The following is a 20,372-nucleotide window of genomic DNA, read 5'->3' as shown; positions in this document are numbered from 1 at the left end:
GGGACAATATATACAAAGGTCCTGAGGCTGAAGTAGCCTGTTGAATGTAAGGGAGGAAAAAAGAGGAGATCAGGGAGGCAGTGGGTAGAGACTCATGGATCTCCACTTCTAAGCTCCCACTTCACATGAAACCTACTAGCAGCAGGGCTGTGACCCTGAGCCACCACCAGCACAGCTCCCACAGCCTGCATCTCCTAGCTTCTTGTGCTTGAGTTTGGAATTTATTCCCTCCTCGAATCTGCCGGCTTCCTAATTAGGACCACTCTGCTTAGAGTCTGGCCGGCCCACCGCCGATGTGATCCAGCTCCAGGTGGGTCCTGGATGCCCCCACAGAGACTGGGTCTGGAGGGTGGTTTCAGTGCTCACCGTCACTTTGGGATCCAGGCACTGAGGAATTACCCTTCCCCAACGCCAAAGAAAAAACAAAATCAGGAGCAGGTATGCTGCTCCTAACCACACACGTGCCCTGGCCTGCAGCCCCTGTTCATCTGCTGGACAATCCTGGCAACTCATTATCTCTAGGGATATGGGAATGCAACAGATGAAGTCCTGCCCCCTAGAAGTGGGGCCATCAAAGTACTCCCTGGAATGCTCCCTGGAGTGGCTTACAGTGGAGAGCAAGCTCCTGAAAACAAGCTCTCAAGAGTAAGGAAACATCCCTAAACACAGCTCCTTCAGATGGGCTGGCCACCTTGGTTCCTTCCAAGGCTTAACTTGGACATTGGACGGCAGCCCATGGAGCCAAGCAGCTGCCGGAGAAGGGTGGATTTTACTGTCAAAAACTATCAACACAGGGACTGTGGCCAAACCGAAGGGCTGCAGGATTGAGCCACTCTCTTCTTGCTGCTGTCATTTCTTGTCACCCACCCCACCATCGTCAAAACCGCACACGAAGCATTCCGTCCACAGAGAGCTTCAATTGAGGCCTGGGACAGAGTGAGTTCAGGAGACAAGAGGTCCCCATCACAGACATGAGGGTTCATCAGGGATAGACAGTGATAAAGCAGATAAGCTTGTTAAGGCAGGCAAAAAGCCAAAAAGCAAAGTTACAAAGTAGCTGCATTAAATGCAAGCAGAAGGATCAGACTCTAGTGGAGACAAGTAGGGGAAAGAGGACCTTCTGAGAGTTGAGAACGATTCTTCCATTTGGATCCCAAAGACTTCCTTATCCAATGGAGAGGCACATCCATTGGATTAGAAGACAAAAGATGATCGTTCTTTTATTTAATTTTGATGTTTAAAATGTAGGCAAAGGAGCCAAGAATATACAAGAGAAAAAGGACAGTCCCTTCAATAAATGGTGCTGGGAAAACCAGATGGCCACCCATCAAAGAATGAAATTTGACTACTGTCTTACCCCATACACAAAAAGTAACTCAAATAGATTAAAAACTTGAATGTAAAATGTGAAACCATAAACTCCCAAAAGAAAACATAGGCAGTAACTTTCTTGACATCGTTCTCGGTGATTTTTTTTTTTTTTTTGAGCTGACACCAAAAGCAAAGTCAACAAAAACAAAAATAAACAAACTCAAGAGCTTCTGTAAAGGACACCATCAAAAGAATGAACATACAGCCTACTGATGGGAGAAGACACTTGAAAATTATATATCTGATAAGGGATTAATACCCAAAATACATAAAGAATTCATACAGCTCAATAGCAAAAAACCCCAAACAATCCAATGTAAAAAAATGAAATCTTGCCATTTGCAACAACATGGATAGATCTAGAGGAGATTAAGTGAAGTAAGTCAGACAGAGAAAAACAAATTCCACATGATCTCACTTATACAGAGAACTTAAAAAACGAAACAAAAACAAACAAATAAAACACAATGAAAGGAGACTCAGAGACACAGAGAACAAATAGGTGGTTGCCTGAGGGGCAGGGTTCGGGGTGGGCAAAATAGGTGAAGGGGATTAAGAGGTACAAATCTTCAGTTATAAAATAGATAAGCCACAGGGATGTTATGTACAGCAAAAGGAATACAGTCAGTAATATTGTCATAACTTTGTATGGGGACAGATGGTTACTAGACTTATCATGGTGATCATTTCATAACATGCAAATCACTATGTAGTACTAACATAAAATGGTATGTCAACTATATTTAAATTTTTAAAAAATGGTCAGAAGGTCTGAATAGACATTTTTCCAAAGAAGACATACAGATGGTCAACAAGTCCATGAAAAAATGCTGAACATCACTAATCATCAGGAAAATGCCAATCAAAACCACAATGAGATATCACCTCACATCTGTTAGAATGGCTGTTATCAGTGTTGGTCAAATGGGAACCCTTGTGTACCGTTGGTGGGAATGTAAATTGGTACAGCCTTTATGGAAAACAATATGGAGGTTCCTCAAAAAATTAAAAATAGAACTGCCATATGATCCAGCAATTCCATTTCGGGGTATTTATCCAAAACAAAAACAAACAAACAAACAAAAAAACACTGACTCAAAAAGATATATGCATCCCCATGTTCATTGCCAACATATGGAAACAACCTAAGTATTTACTAATAGATGAACAGAAAAAGAAAATGTGCTGTATGTATATGTGTGTGTGTGCATATATACAATGGAATATTATTTGGTCATAAAAGTAATAAAATCTTACCATTTATGACAATATGGATGGACTTTGAGGGTATTATGCTAACTGAAATAAGCCAGGGAAAGAAAGATGAATAATGTATGATCTCATTTATCAAGTGGAATCTAAAACAAAAAAAAAGCAAGCTTATAGATACAGAGAACAGACTGGTGATCGCCAGAGGCAAGGGTTGGTTGGTGAGCCAAATGGGTAAATGGGGTGAAAAGTATAAGCTTTCACTTATGAAATTAAAAAGCCATAGAGGTGTAATGTACAGCATGGTGACTACAGTTAATAATACTGTGTTGCATATTTGAAAGTTACTAAGACAGTAAATCTTAAAAGTTCTCATTATAAGAAAAAAAATGTTTTTAACTCTATATAGTAACAGATGTTACTAGACTTTTTGTGGTGATCATTGCCTAATACACATAAATTTCAAATCATTATGTTGTACACCCAAAACTAACATGTTATATGTCAATTATACCTCGATAAAAAATATAGACCAGACTTCCAGTTCAGGAGCAAGAATGCATAGACTCACTTTTCCCTACTCTCACCCTTTAAATACAACTGAATGCCATGGAAATAATTCAACAGACAATGATAAAAGAGCTCCCAAAGCTGGAAAGGAGAGGGTAGAATGGCCAAGAATCTCAGAACTTGAATGATGACATAGTGAGTTGCCCCAGTTTTCTTTCCATCTCCCATATACCCCTAGACTAGGTTTCAGAGAAGCCTGCAACCTGGAACTGCCTATAGGCACACATATATGTATACACACACACACACACACAAACACACACACACACACACACACAAAGCCAAAAAAACTGGGAAAGGGGAAGCTCAACAAAAACCTGGTGGGAAATCCCAACCATGCTTCACAGCCTGGGCCGCAAAGAACAGTCTGATCTGTAGGCAGGAGTGGCAGCAGCAAAGCCCAGCTGTCCCAACCCTTGCTTTATAACTAGGGTCCACAAGGATAGTCTGATTTGTCCTCAGTGTCAACAGAGAAGTTCCAGAATACTCCTTCCACTTCATAAATATGCATTATTGGAGCAGCAAAGCCCTATATCTCCCCAGGGGAATAAGGAGATCCAGGCCCACTAACTTCCACCTCTCCTCTCAGCAGCACCTAGCATCAGGTATCCCAAGAAAGCACCTTCTGTCCCCACAGATGACACCTGCAGAGATTGGGAGAACCATTGTACCAGAAGAATGAAACAGATCAGAGCAGCTTTGCAACAGCTCAGAAAACTAAACTGTCCTTGGAACCTAAGCCCATAAAAGTAGGCCAGATTGCACACTAACCTAAACAGATGCTAAAATAGAAGATGTAAATAGGACCAAGAGTCCCCTAACATAACAGTCAAAATGTATAAGATACAGTCTAAATCCACTCCTCATACCAGGAATCAGGGAAACCATAATTTAAATGAAGAAAAATAATCAACTGATGTCAATACCAAGATGAATGAGATGTCGAATTTATCTGAAGAGGATTTTAGAGTGACCATCATAAAGACACTTCAATAATTGATTGCAGTTCTCATGAAACAAGTGAAAACATCAAAAATGTAATCAAAGAAATAGAATTTATAAAAAAAAAAAAAAAAGAACGAAAAGGAAAGTATAGAACTAAAAACTACAATGACAAAAGTACAAAATACACTGAAGGGCTCAATGGGAAGTTGAAGATGACACAGAAGAAGCAATGAACTTGAAGACAAATCAATAGAATTTATTCAAATAGAACAACAGAGAAAAATTAACCGAGCTTCAGGGATCTGAGGGAAAATAACAAAAGACCTAACATTCCCACTGTCAGAGTTTCAGAAAGAAAAGGGAACAATAGTGGAACTGAAAAACTATTCAAAGAAATAATAGCTAAAAACATCCCAAATTTGGTGGAAAAAAACTAACTTGCAGATTCATGAAGCTGAGCAAATCCCAAATACAGATAAATCCAAAGAAATCCATACCAAGATGCGTAATAATCAAAATACTGAAAACAAAAGACAACAAAAATAACCCTAAAAGAGGCAAAGGAAAATGCTACATTACCAGTAAAGAAACCCCAATGTGAATGACAGTGGATTTCTCATCTAAAACTGTAGAGGCCAGAAGGAAGCAGCACAATATTTTTCAACTGCTGGAAGAAAAGAACTGTCAACCTTGAAGCCTATATCTGGCAAGACTACCCTTCACAGATGAAGGAGAAATAAAGATATATTTGGACAAATGAAAACTAAGAGAATTTGTTGCAAGCACACCTACCCTTTGAGAATGGCTAAAGAAAGCTTTCCAAACAGAAATAAAATGAAAGTAGAAAAAGGCTGGGACCTTCAAAAAGGAAAGGAAAACTGTAGAATGGGCAAAAATAGAAGTAAACATAATAGGTTCTTCTTTGCCTCATGAGTTTCTTTATGTCTGAAGCATAAGTTGTAATGCCACCTGATGTGTTACTCACTGTATATAGAGGGATTACTTTAAGCAATTACATTTTAAAAGTGAGGAGGGTAAAGGAATGCTTCACTTGAAATGGTAAAACTTTATGTATATGGTAAGATTTAGAGTAACCATTATGAAAATTATACAGAATGATATATTCAATAACATTATAAAATTTTTTAAATGGAACTTTAAAAATGCTCAATTAATGCATGGGAAAGTAACAAAAAAGAAACAGAGTACAGAGAAACAAAGGGGAAGATATAAATAATAAAATAGCATACTCAAATCTTAATATATCAATAATAAAAGTAAATGTAAACTACTAAAATATAAATGGTCTAAATACAACAGTTAAAAAATAGGTATTAGCAGAGTAAATAAAATCCCAAATATATACTGTCTACAAGAAACTCACTTCAAACATAATGACATAATGACTAGATAGGTTGAATGTAACAGCCTGGAGAAAGACTGAAGAAAAGGTACACCACAGAATCATGAATACAAAAAAAGAAAGGAAGAAAAAGAAAGACAGAGAGGAGGCAGGGAGAGAGAGAAGTAAAGCAAGGAAAGAAAAGGAAGAAGGGAGGGAAGGAGGGAGCAAGGAAGGAAGAAAGAAAATGTGGCTACATTAATATCAGATAACTAATACACTAATAACATAGATAAGCACAAATAAAATTATTTAGGACAAAGAGGGACATAACACAATGATAAATGAATCAATTCATTGGAAGATCTAGCAATCCTACATGTGCATGCACCAAATAACAGAGCATCAAAATACACGAAACTAAAACTGATAGAGCTGAAAGAAGAAATATATAAGCCCACAATTATATTTAGGACTTCAGTACCCCACTGTCAACAATTAGAACTACAGGACAGTAAATTAGCAAGGATACAGAAGAACTGATCAGCTGACATAATCTAAATGACACTTATAGAACATTCCCCCCATCCAGAAAAACAGCAGAATACATGTTCCTTTCACATATTCTTTGTTATCAAGATAAACCATACTGTGTATCATAAAACAAGCCTCAACATATGTAAAAGAATTGAAGGCATACAGATTATGTTCTCTGACCATAAAGGAATCAAACTATAAGAACAGAAAGACAATGGAAAAACTCAAAATATTTGGAAATTAAACAACACACACACTTCTAAATAACCCATGAGTCAAAGAGGAAGTCTCATTGAACATAACAAATGCATAGAATATAATGAAAATAATAGTAGACAATATCAAAATTTGTGAGAAGAAGCTAAAGTGATGCTGTGAGGGAAATCTGTATTATTAAATGCTTACATTAGAAAAAAATCTCAAATTAATAATCCAAATTCCTACATCAAGAAACCAGAAAAATAAGAACAAAATAAACATAAAGCAAGCAGAAGGAAGGAATTAAAGAAAAAAGTAGAAATCGATAAAATGAATACAAGAAAAGAGGAATGAAACCAAAAGCTGGTTCTTTAAAAAAAATCAATTGAATTAATAAACCTTTAGCCAGGTTAAACAAGGGGAAAAGGAGAGAAGATAAAAAAATACCAATATCAGAAGTGAATAGGGCTCATCACAACTGATCCATAGACAGTAAAAGAACAATTAAGAAATACTGTGAATCAATCTATGACAATAAATTTGATAACTTAGATGAAAGGGACCACTTCTTTCAAAGACATAAATTACCAAAACTCATGCATAGAGAAATATATATTATGGCTAGGCTTATGAGGAATAAAGAAATTGTATCAACGATTGACAACCTTCAGAAAAAAAGAAAAACTCAGGCCCAGATGGGTTCATTGGTGAATTCTACCAAACATTTAAGGTAGAAATTCAAAATTCATTAAATTATACATCTGAAATATGTGTAGTTTACTGTACAGGGATTATACCACAATAAAGGTGTTTTTAAAAAAGAAATTATACCTATTTTCTCCTAGAAAAGAGCAGCAGAAAGAATACTTCCTAATTCATTCTATTAGGTCAGCATAACATCTGACCTAATATAGCATACAGTCACAATAAAAACTTTTCAGCTAACCAGGAACTTTCTCAGTGTGATAAAGAACATCTACAAAAAACAGCTAACATCACACTTAAAGGTAAGAAACTAGATGCTTTTCCCTTGATTGGGAAGTCCTATCTAGTGCAGAAAGAAATAAAAAGGAAATAAAACGTGTAAGATTGAAAAGGAATAAATAAAACTGTGTTTGTTCACTAATGACATGATTATCTATGCAGGAAATTCCAAAGAATTGACAAAAACAAAAAAAAAAAAACTCCTGGAACTAACAAGTGGGTTCAGAATTTCACACAGGATACAAAGTTAATACACAAAAGTCAACTGCTTCCTTATATACTGGCAATAAATAACTGGAATTTGAATTTTTTTAATGCCATTTGCAATAAGCATCCAAAAGATGAAATACTTAGGCATAAATTTAGTAAAGTATGTTTGGGATCTATATGTATAAAATCACAAAGTTGATGAAAGAAATCAAAGAAGATCTAAATAAATGGAAGAACATTTTATGTTCACGAATTGGAAGATTCAATACTGTTAAAAGTTCTTCCCAACTTGATTCAGTGTAATCCCAATCAAAATTGCAGGAAGCCATTTTGTAGATACAGACAAACTGATTCTACAGTTTGTACAGAAAGGCAAAATGCCTACAATAGACAACAGGCTACTGAATAATAACAAAGTCAGAAAACTCGTGTTACCTGATTTCAAGACTTAGTAGGAAGCTACAGAAATCAAGACAGCATGGTTTTGGTGAAGGAATAGATACATCAATCAATGAAATGGACTAGAAGGACCAGAAATAGATCCACACAAATATAGCGGATAGACCTTTGCTCAAAAAAAAAAAAAAGGCAAAAACAATTCAATGGACAAAAAAATGTTTTTTTCAACAAATGGTGCTGAACCAATTGGATGCTCATATACCAGAAAGTAGGGGTGGGGGAGAATCTAAACACACACCTTAGAATTTTCACTAAAATTAACCAAAATGGAACACAGGCCAAAATGAAAAATGAAAAACTGTAAAACTTCTAGAAGAAAACATTGGCGAAAACCTAGTTTACCTTGAATTTGGCAATGAGTGATTAAATACAACACCAAAAGCATGATCCAAAAATGGGGGAAAAAATGATAAGTTGGACTTTATTCCAATTTAAAATTTCTGCTCTGTAAAAGACACTGTTAAGAGAATAGAAAGATGAGCCATAGGCTGGGAGAAAATATTTGCAAAGCACATACCTGAAAAAGGAATTGTATCTAAACCATACAAAGATTTCTTGAACCCCAACAATAAGAAAACAAACAACTCAATTTTAAAATGGACAAAAGATCTGAACAGATGACTCACAAAAGAAGATATACTGGTGACAAGTACATTAAGTAATGTCCAACATCATTTATCATTAGGGAATTGCAAATTAAAGCAAAAACAAGGTATCTCTTATTAGGGTACCTATTAAAATAAGTATAACTAAAAAAGAACATAAAACAAAATAACTGACAACACCAAAAGCTGATGAAGATGTGCAGCAACAGAAATTCTCATTCATTGCTAGTGGGAATGCAAAATGGTACAGCTGCTTTGGAAAATAGTTTAGCAGTTTCAAACAAAGCAAAGCCTCGTCTTACCATATAATCCAGCAATTGTACTCCTAGGTATCTATCCAACTTATTTGAAAATCTATATGCACACAAGAGCCTGCACATGAATGTTTATAGTGGCTTTATTTATAATCACCAAAAACTCAAAGCAACCAAGATGTCATTCAATTGATGAATGGGTAAACAATTTGTGGTACATTCATATAGTGGAAAATAGATATAAGTAATGACTGAATAAATAAATCAATGGAGAGAAAAGACAAACTTCTTGTGCAGAGGAATTCCAAATAATTTACATAAATACTCTACCCTTACGGAAAGAGAACATAATTCCCCAACCCCTAAATGCAGACGCTGCATAGTGACCTCCTTCCAACAAGTACAGTATTATGGTGGAAAAATCTGATTCACTACCTCCATCAGGTGATGAAGTTCACCATCAACAGTGATAACTCATGTTGGTATTAAGTAGCCTTGACTCGATGTGATTAAAAAAATGGCACTTTACCTCTGTGGCCTTTTTTCCCCAAACCCAATCTAGTCATGATAAAACCTATCTGGTCTAATCATGATATAAATGTAAGACAAATTCTAATACTGTGTTTAAAAGGATTAAAGAAGACAATTTAGGTCACACAAATTTTAACACTCCATGAATACAAAGTCTCCAGGGGTCTAGAGAACTGCAAAATGGGGCAGAGGGCACGAAGTGTTTATAGGATAAAGGATGAGGAATAAGGAAGAGGAAAAGAGAAAATTAATAAAGAACAAAGAAGTAAGTACAGATGCCAGAGTTGGCTTGGCATTTCGGAACTGGCTGGCCAAGCAGAACATTTCTGGTCAAGCAGAACATTTACAGGGACATGAAAGCTATCTAAGTTTGGGTTTGCCAACTTGGCACATTAGTTTTAAAATAACTATGGTTAGCATGTTCAGGGAAACAGACAAAATGAAGTTTTCCTAGAGAACTTTAAAACAGATTTTTATAAGAATTATAAATTTTTATTAAATTTCCTATAAAGTTATTTTATTTAAAATATATTTTTAAAGAATAAAATGTAAATTTGAGATCTAAAAAACTTAGTAACTGATACCAAAGACTCAAAAGAAGTATTTAGTAGCAAATTGAAGATAGCTAAATAGAGAATAAGTGAACCTGGGGAGTAGAACAGTAAACAATAAGCAAAAGAGAAGCACATAGAGAAAAATGTATGAAAAATACAGCATAAAATGTAAGGGACATATAGAGTATAGTGAAAATGTTTAATATACCTATATTTGAATACAATGAAGGGAGAAGAATGGGTAAGGTACAAGAGCAATATTTGAAGAGATAATGGCCAAGAATAATTTGAGAAAATAATTTGCCAAGATAACAGCAACAGCTCATAAAAAGATATCCAGGCAAGATTCAAGAAACTCCGCAAATCTTAGGCTTCATAGATACAAAGAAAATTACACCTCATAACTAACCAAAAAAAAGTCTTAGAAGCATCCAGAAAAGAAAAAGAAATATTACCTTAAAAGGAGCGATAGTAAGACTGACAGCTAACTCTATAGAAAATGATCGTCACAGGAAAAAAATGGAAATGTCCAAAAATAATTATCAACCTAGAATTATATAACCACTGAAAATATCTTTAAAAGTGAAAGTAGCATTCATTTATGACCATGATGGAGGAACAAGAATTGACTTTACTCTCCTACTTTAAAAAAATTTTTAATAGAAAAATTGTATAAAATGATGGATTTCAGACACCAGACCATTGACAGCATAAGACACTAACCCCAAAGTGAATAAAAGCAAATGAGGTGATCCCTACAACCACTTGAGGTTACTTCCTAGAGAGCTGGGGACTCAGCCTATGGTGCAACAAGGAAGGAGAATCCAAACAGAACCCAGTGAGCCCTCCAAGTTAAGAAGACAAAATTTTGAGTTTCAGAAAGTCAAGGAAGCCAGAATTCACAGGGAAAAATTCAGGAGAAAAGACTTCTTTACAGAGAGAGATTTTGAGATCAATTCTTCAATTCAATACTGATCAGTACATTTTTGTGAGGAAATTACCCCAAACTTGGATAAAACCACCAGAAAAGAGCAGGTGCAAAGATTGTCAAAGGTCACATATGGCTAGAAACAATTCACGTCACAATAGAGTAGAGAAGCTTCATAACACAGAGGACACTGGGTTGAGTATTCAGTAGAGTATTGCCTCAATACTGTGGCAACCGTAGCCTCAGATAAAAAGCTACTCCTTCCTTGTCTTGCAAAGTTTAAATACAAGGATATTAAAACAGTTACTATAAATATATTCCATAAGTTCAATAAAGGAAAAGAATGAATGAGTATGGTAAGTAGAGACATGGAAGACATTTTATTAAAGACCCAAACTGAACATTTAAATTGGAAAATACAATGTGTGAGATGAAAAATATACAATGTGATTAAGAGCAGGTTAGACTAAAGAAGAAAAATAAGTGCACTATCCAAAATGAAGCACAGAGAATAAAAAGACTGAAGAAATAAACATTGTTATGTAGGAAAACTTTAAGTGGACTAATATTGTAGTCCTAGAAGGAGGGAAGACAATACATTGTGGTGTATATAACATACATAGGAGTCAAATATACTATGACAATAGCAAAAGGGCCAAGAGAGGGAGAAATGGAAATGGTTGCAAGGTTCTTTACCATATGAAAAATGGTATAATATTACTGAAGGCAGACTGTGATGAGTGACAGATATATACTGTACACCCTAAAGCAGCCACTAAAAGAAAACAATGAAGAGCAATAGCTAATGTGTCAAGAAAGGAGATGAAATGTAACCGTAATACGTATTCTATTACTCTAAATTAAGGAAGAAAAAGGGAGGAAAGGTAATAAAGAACAGATGGGATTAACAGAAAACAATAAACAACGTGGTAAGTTTACACAAAATTGTATTAATAATCACATTACTCATAAATGGTCTAAACACCCAATTAGAAGGCAGAGATTGTCAAAGGGGATTTAAAAAATAAAACAACAGCCAACTATATTCTGTCTCAAAGAATCCTGCCCTAAATTTAAAGACACAGATGGGTTAAAAATTAAACAATAGCCAAGGAAAATTAGAAAATATTTTGAACTGAACAAAATGAAAAAGACAGCATAATGAAATTTGGGGGATACAACTAAAACAATGCTTAGAGGGAAATTTACAGCATTAAATGTTTGTACAGAATATAAAGAAATGTCTGAAATTGATAACCTAAGCCTCCACTCTAAGGAACTAGAAAAAGAAGAATAAATAAAACCCAAGTCAAGTAGAAGAAAAGAAATAAGTTCAAAAATCACTAAAATTAAAAATAAGACAATATGAGAAAATTAATTGAACCAAACCTGGTTCTTTGAAAATATCAATAAATCATAAACTTCTCACTAGATGTACTAAGAAAAAGAAGAGAGACATACCTATACCAGGAATGAAAGGTGACATCACTACAGACCCTGCAGAAATTAAAAGAGTAATCTGAGAATTACCTATGACTTAATCCACAGGGAGCTTGTGAATAATTTAGATTGCTAGGCCCTACCCCAATCACAGTGTTTCAGAATCTCATATTGATACAGGAGGGGAATATGCTAAGGTTTTGCCTTTTCTGCAGACATTCCTGATGTAAAATGGAGCCCAAGGTTCCCTATTTTAGAATAGGGTCAGCCAGGCTCCAAGCTTTATGACTAGGCGAAAAAAAAAAGGGGGGGGGGGACATTGTGTTCCACTAACTTCTGTGAGGAGTCTCAGTCTATACACTTTGGAAATAATTTGCCAGGCACTTTGTAAGAGGCAACTGATGTAAGGAACAGTGACACCCTCACACACCAAGATTCCCTCCACTTTTTCTTTATGTGGCACATATGTTGAGGGTTAAGGTCAACTAGGTGGAACCTTCCCATGTGCATATCTCCAAAAAGTAAAAGACGCACATCATCTGCAAATACCACAATGTTAGATTCCCATAATAACTGTCCATAGGACCTTTCTGAAGTTCAGCCTGATTTCTAGATTTTTAGGTGAAACACCAATTCTTTTCTTGCCTACCTAGAAAACATCTGAACTCAAGAATTTAGAACAATATTATGACAGGGATAAATATAAATTTGTTTGATATCTTTTAAGCAAATCATTCACAAACCTATTTGACTCTTGTAAGTGACCAATGATTCTCAAAACTCAGAAAACAATGACACACTAGTGAATGACACCACCATCACGGCAGCCAGAGATTGAGATTGACCTATTTATTGTGCAAAGAAGGATACACTCTGGTCATAACCAACTCCCCAAACCCCAGGGCTTCCCACCCGCCCAGACAGCCCAGAATACTGGCAGGCTACAGCCTATTACATACTGTTTAAATAAAGATTTGCAAGGAAAATAAATTCACGGCAACATTCATTATTGATCATTCTCAAAACTGTCTGGAGAATTCCCCCAGAGGGCTTAAGAAAGAAATTAAACATTGTTTTCCTGAGTTGTTTCCTGCTGTTTTTCCACTTCATTGGTTTTTCTCCCATAATTATGTGCATTCCTATAGCCACATAATGTTTGAGTATTGCTGAATTATTTCATACAACTTCTGGATCATATGTCAACAATTTGGGTGTGAATAACTATGATGATGTTACAGTAACAATCACCATGATAAGAAGATACACTTGGTGTTGTTTTTTTTTTTTTTTACCAGTATCTCTTAACTCTTTAATTTCTTTTACTCTAGCCTAGATCTGCTCCATTAAAATCTTCAAATAACCAACTCCAAATCTACGTCTCATTTCTCAACTCATTTCACTACCGCTGACCACTGCCTCTTATTTAAAGCTCTTTCCCCTTCTCTTTTCCCTATTGTTGCTCTCTTCTAGTTCTTTTCCTGTTTCTCTGACCTCATAAGCCCTTGTCCCCATTTTCAAGGGTTCTGAAAGTTTGGCATTTCTCAAAATTACAATCAGAGTTTTCTTATCTCATTCCAAACACTCTCCCAAGCCTCTCACCTCCTCTCATGGTTTAAAATGTCATCATCAATCTACCTATCTAGAAATTAGATCTTTGACACAGGATTCAAGGTGTTATGTCCCCATATCCCAGTTTATTTTTTCCAGATTTCCCACTACCCTCTCACATACCCTGTGTTCCAGACCAATTAATCTACTCACTTCAGCCAACATCCTAGATGCTTTCCTGTATCGATAGCTTTGACTTCCTAGTCCTTCTGCCTAAAGTGCTTCAACAGATAATATCCAACAATATATTTAAAATGAAAAATGATCCATTATCAAGTCTGTATTATTTAAGGAAAGTAAGGATGGTTCAACATTAGAAAATAAAATATTAATATAATTTAGAATATCAAATGTGACAAACAAGACATATAATAGTGTTTATAGTGGAGGGAAAGACATTTGATAAAATTTGACAGCCATTTCTGATTTTTTTAAATGCACAGAATACTAAAAATAAAATGCTAACTCCTTTATATGACTCAAAAAAAAAAAAAAAGTTTCTCAAACCAATCATCACCCATTATACCTAGTAATAAAACATTTGAATCATTCCTTTAAGGAGAAAATCTTTACCAGAATGTCTATTATCACCACCATTATTTAACATTTTTTTCTGAAAGTCCTATCCAAAGCAATAAGATAAGAAAAAAATAGAAATTTAGGAAATTTAGGAAAGGAAAATGGAAAAGGGTCATTATTTACATATTTTATGTGTGTACCTAAAAAAGAAAACTATTTGTACTAATAATAGACTTTAGAGAGGTGGTCAAGTAATACACATTTAAAAATTAAGCACCTTCCTGAAGTAAAGCAATGATCAGTTAGAAAATATAACCAATATCATATCTCAAAAGAGCATGGTTATTTAGGGTCAAAAGAAAATTTCAACATAAACATGACATAAATATATATATACATTTGTGTGTATCACGCCTATATCCTTAGATTATAAAAAGTATTCATAACATGATTATTTCTCTATTTATTTAAATTATTATGATGATTCTCTTTAATTCAAAAATGCAACAAACAGTCAAGGAGATTCACAAATACTTTTACAATCAGGTAGTCCATTCTGCTGAGAACAGTTATTAAGCAGTGAAACTTACCAGCTTTAAGTTGGATGTCTGATGCAAAACAAATGAATTATATACTTTACAAGAGTGTATTTATGATATACTACTTATATGTTAATTAAAAATTTTAAAAATAAAGAAAAATGTGATGCCTCTGAAGAGATGACTAATCATCCTCACTCATATGTGGGCCTTGAATGTATCTGTGCAGAAACACAAACACAGACACTCATAGTTACAAATCTATGAACCAAAACAACACGGCTTCAAGCTTATTCCTGAAAATAGTGAGCCCTCCAACTCCCATAGACCTCCCCATGGTACCTGATGGAATTCCAGATCACTTTACCACTTCTCATGCATTTTCATCACACATGACCACATGCCATGCTCATTCGAATGCAAAAGTACACATAGAATTGCTAATTTTTCTCCTGGTGGTGCATTATTTATGCCTCTCTTGTCCCATTTTGCAGACAAGGACACAAAGGCTCTGAGAAGGTAAGGGATGTATCCAAGTTCACAGAAATAGCAGTGTCCAGACTTAGGGCTGTGAACTCAGGTCTCTAGATTGCAAGCCAAGATGCCTAGGACCCAGAGTTGGAACTCCTGACTTCTGTCCCACAGTAAGACCAGCCTGAAAAGTCTCCTTCGTGCCCCCTGGCTCCAGGACCTGGGCTCCTCACCCCCCGAGGAGGAGTACCAGTTACTTTGATGGAGGGAAGGACTGTGCTAGGTGCATTATGCACTTTCCAGCTATGTTTACTAAAGATGCTCCGAGGATGAAAATTAACTGGGAAGCATCCCCACCCCTCCAAAGGCGCACTGAACCAGAGCCCTAAAAGCAAGAAGGGGAACCTGGATTCTGAAGACCTGCGCAGGCACTTCTGACAAGACAAGCCTGAAAAACACTGCATTGCTTTCTCTGAGCCTGACAGTCACACTGTTAGCATTATCTCTGTGGAACCCATGGTTTTAAAATTTCATGGAAATCTATATGACAGAGAAACTTAGCAAAACAATCTTGAGCATGAATTCAATTTCCAGTGATTATCTGTAGGGACCATGGGGTCCTGAGACATGACCTTATTAATAAGCAAATGGCAACAGGGTAACTTTGGAGGTACATCTAATTAATGCAGATTTAAAATAATAACCAGTGTTGGCCAGGGCTTAGGAAATGGTTATTCCGAAAGGAGAAAAAAATTTCACACAAACTTTCTGCTGTGACTCCATCACTTTTCATCTAGGAATGTAGCCTTAGGAATAATTACACGTGTGTGCAGAAATGAATTTTCAAGCCCCTCTAATGCTACAGTGTTTATAGTAGCTGAAAGCTACACACAGTCCAGGTGTCTGACAGCAGAGGATGGGCCAGCTAAACTACTGGGGGAATTAATAAAAGAAAACACGTGTAACTATTTTTTTTTAAATGTGAATCTGTGTTCAGAGACTTGGGAAAATATACTTACTGTAAAATTAAATGAAGAAAACAGGTTGCAAACAATATATGAATGAGCCCTTTTTGCTTTAAATAATAATTACATATATAAAATATTGCACATATATACACACACACACACACAAATATAATGTTATTCCTGGAAACAAAGATTGCAATGAATGAATACTGAATTCCTAATAGTGGTAATAGTGGTTACCTTTGGTTCTCTTTTCTTTCTCTCATTCTTTCTTTTTTCTCTTCTTTGCTTTGCTTTTCTTTTTGGCTGGTGTGTATTTTCTAATGTTTCCAGGATTACTTTCTTGTATTTATAACCTACATGCATGTATATCATGTGAGCTTCCCAGAACCTGCCACCGCTCTCGGGAAGGACCACGCTGACCAGCAAGCAGGCACGGCTGGAAAGCAAAGAGGCAGAGTATCACTGGGAGCGCTGGCCTGGGATGCTCCTGGTCTCCTCCCCAGCTTCCTGCTGGGAGAGAGGCGAGGCTGGCTCAGGCCCCGACGGTGACGCCGATGACGGCGACAGGGAGGTGTGCGAAGCAGGGCGCAAGCTGTGCCAGCTCTTGCTAATCCTCTGCAGTATGGTTCGCTGCTAATTTGTCATGGCACATATTTGCCTTATGTCTAATTAGCATCAAATTGCAAACTGCTATTTGCTAACAATTTGTTGCATCAATCTGCTTGAAAATCTATAGTTTAGAATTGGATTGCAACTCACCCTGTCTATCAAAATTCTCGTTCACACATACACAAAATAACTTCCCCTTCCCGCCAAAAACGTCGCAATGTTTGCAGTGGCACAAAAGGAGAGCGATGTAATTTTTTTTCTTTCTTCTTTTTTTCAAAGGAAGAAGAACCATGGGGTGTTTCATTTTGAATGACCTGGCTTTGATTGCCCATGGCTTGGGAAGAGGGCTGGGACAGTGCTCACACTCAGAGACAGTGCTGGTCCAGGCCTTTCTTCCAGACTCTTCAAGAAATTCAAGGCACAAAAAGGACCAGAAGCCCAGGACCTGTGTCCCAGAAATAGGACCCTCAGGTCAAGTGCACAAAGACAAACCCGAGTTCTCTCAAGCTTATGCCTCCAATCAGCCCTGCTGAGAGATGCAGTCTCGCCCCACCATCTGCCCATCTAACTTTAGCAGCCACCCAAGGAAGTCGGGGTTCATAGTTTCCTTATATACAAATGGTGAAACTGAGACTGAGCGCATAAATGTCATATGTGGGCCAAGTGGCAGAGCAGGAATTCAAAGCTGTCTGCTGACATTTCACAGCCTCGTTGACCATCTCAACAGCAAAAATAGGTTGTAGGAATAATAATGATGATGCTAAAAACTATGAAATGAAGTAGGAATGAAAATCTAATGAAACTAAAAAGGAAACAATATCTAATAATTGCATTTCATTTGATAGTTTGGCCCCACGGAGTCAAAACATCTAGTTGGATGTTGGACATTTTGGTTTGTAACACGCACGAGGTACAGGCTGGGGACCTGCAGACTCTCGCTGCCTCCTCGTGGTCTCAAAAGCCACCTCTAGTGGTCCAACTAGAACAGAGAACTGGGACAACCTCGCTGGCAGGAGGGACAATTCCTGTGGAATCCAAGTAGAGTCAAAAGTGATGTTGGGATGGGGGGTCCCCTCTTCCCTGTCCTCTGGGGGGAGGAGAGTAGGAGGCCCATTACAGGGACGCCACAGCCACACCATGGACCACAGGTGTGGTAGCTGGGACCTTACCAGCCCAGGAAGCAATTTGCTAGAAAGTCTCCACCAGCTAGAACCCCTAACCTCACAAGTGGCTCAGAGGCACGAGGCTCTCAAGGTATGAATCTCCAGTTCCCTTTAGCATCCTTGAAGAACGGTCTTGCTTTCGAAAAAAAAAAAAAAAAACTCCCCGCTGAACAGTATGGGGGCTCCTTAAAAAAAACAATAGAACAGCCATGGCATCCAAGAAATCCCACTTCTGGGTAGATGAAAACAGGATCTCGGAGAGGTAGTTCCCCACCACCAACCCCATGTGTACTGCAGCATTATTCACAATAGCCCAGAGAGGGGAGCAAATTAAGTGTCCATCAACAGGTGAGTGTGTGTGTGTGTGTGTGTGTGTGTGTATCATATAATATTATTGAGCCCTGAGAAAAGGAAATCTTGTCTTTGCAACAGCATGGATGAATCTTGAGGGCATTATGCTAAGTGAAATAAGCCAGACAGAGAAAGAGAAATCCTGTCTCTGATCTCACTTATATATGGAATCCAAAAAAGCTGAACTCAAAGAAACAGAGGAGAGTGGTGGTTACCAGGGCCTGGGGGGTGGCGGGTGGAGGAAATGGAGAGATGTTGGCCAAAGGGTACAAACTTCAGGTGTATGATTAACAAGTTCTGGGGAATCTCAGGTGCAGCTTAATGATTATTAAAACTAATAATATTGTATTATATACTTGAAAGTTACTAAGAAAGTAGATTTTAAATGTTCTTGTCCCCCAAAAAAGAAGACAATTATGTGATGTGATGAAGGTGTTAGCTAATGCTATGGTGGTAATCATTTTACACTGTATACATGGATGAAATTAACATATTCTACACCCAAAACTTACACAATATAATACGTGAATTGTATCTCAACAAAGCAAGGGGGGAGTCTGTATGCTGACATTTTGTATAATAATCAGTTACGACTCTCAATAATCATAGTTAATATTACAATAATAAATAGTGAGTTACTACTCTAAATGATCAGTTATTATTACAATAATCTCTACTTTTGTAGCTTCTCCTTTGAATTTCCTGGGGAGGGAGATAAAAGATTATATAAGCGGATCTTCAAAGAAGGAGCTAGAGAAATCCCAAGGGTCCCTGGACAACTGACGGAACAGCTCTCTCCACATCCACGAACCCCACAAACAGTCAGGAGTAATTAGTTTGATGTGCAGGACTGACTCCTAAGTCATGCTCCAGGCGCCATGACCTGTGATAGGTGCTGGGACAGGAGGGAAGCAGGAAGTCCCAAACCATGTCAGAGCAAAAGGATGCAGAGGCACAAGGAAAGTGGTACCCCGGGCAACGAGGCAAGTTGCTGGTGAACTGGTGAATGTACATCAGTCTGCCTCTGAGAAGGCTTCCTGGAGGAAAGGGTGCCTGATGGCAACAGGGAGAACACAGAGCAGGGATGGAGGGCCCTTCCTGGCAGAAAGAGGAGCAGGTACAGAGATCCTGAGATGACGGGGTAGCTGGAGCTTCTCAGGGACTTGGAGCAGCTCTGAGTGGCAGCTACTGGAAGGCCACAGGCAAGCCCAGAGCCCCTGGGCTCCCCCTCTGCCTTTTGAAAGGGCCCCTTCCAGAAAGCAGAGTCTTGGGATGCCTGCAGATAAAGTCCTTTTCCATTCTTCCTCAAGAATATATTTGCAGCCATCTCTCCGCTGAGCTCCTTGAAGGAGCTGGCAAAGGGGAGGAAGATTCTGAGCTGATCCGTGCAGACACAGGGAGCAAGGAGCTTTCTTCACTTGTGCTCGTGGAACAACTCTTTCACATAACGAGGCATTAAGTGAGTGTTTGCCCCACGCCGGGATTCAAATACAAAGGGTGCTGCCAGCTACTGAACGGATGCACATTGGTCTGGTCTGTATTTGGACTGCAAGAAGGCCAGACGCCACAGAGACCTGCAAATGACCCAAGTGCACCTGTGGGAAGAAAGCGCAAAGGAGCCCATGAGAACACACAACCCCCAAACGATCCCCTCTGGGAGGGAGAAGAACGTGCCCTCGGAAGAGCTGGGCTTGGGGGCTGTGTTCACGTCCACTCAAGTAAGCCTTCAACCTCCCCCACGGCGTACAGGCGGACAAGGAGACCTAGCGCTGTCGGGACCTTCAAGATCCAGAAGAACAGGCGGGGAACTTGGGGTCATTGAGGTAGGAAGGAGGACAGTTCAGAGGCCAGCGACAGTGGTCTTGCCCAGGAAACAGAGGCCACCCTCTTTCCACCTGCCGCATAATGTCTATACCACAAGCCCTTCTTAGCACAGCAGAGGAGCGGCCCCAGCCATCCTCCAAGACACGGCCCCACTGGTAAGGATGGCATCCAGGAAGACAA

The 20,372-nt window shown here is 37.9% G+C and overlaps 1 long non-coding RNA gene across 1 annotated transcript in view; it reads right to left on the bottom strand.

Moving 5' to 3' along the window:
• Positions 1-16,000: 16,000 nt before the first annotated feature.
• The window catches only part of LOC123615370 (uncharacterized), a 76,136-nt gene continuing 71,764 nt past the window's right edge, over positions 16,001-20,372 (bottom strand). The window contains exon 3 of the long non-coding RNA XR_006722948.2: positions 16,001-16,681. This is a non-coding gene — a long non-coding RNA (uncharacterized LOC123615370). The remainder of the gene's footprint in view (positions 16,682-20,372) is intronic.

The sequence above is a fragment of the Camelus bactrianus genome, chromosome 9 (genome assembly GCF_048773025.1).
Source record: "Camelus bactrianus isolate YW-2024 breed Bactrian camel chromosome 9, ASM4877302v1, whole genome shotgun sequence".
NCBI classification, from domain to species: Eukaryota; Metazoa; Chordata; class Mammalia; order Artiodactyla; family Camelidae; genus Camelus; species Camelus bactrianus.
Note: the sequence above shows the minus strand (reverse complement) of the source record. Positions and strands in the feature narration are given on the sequence as shown.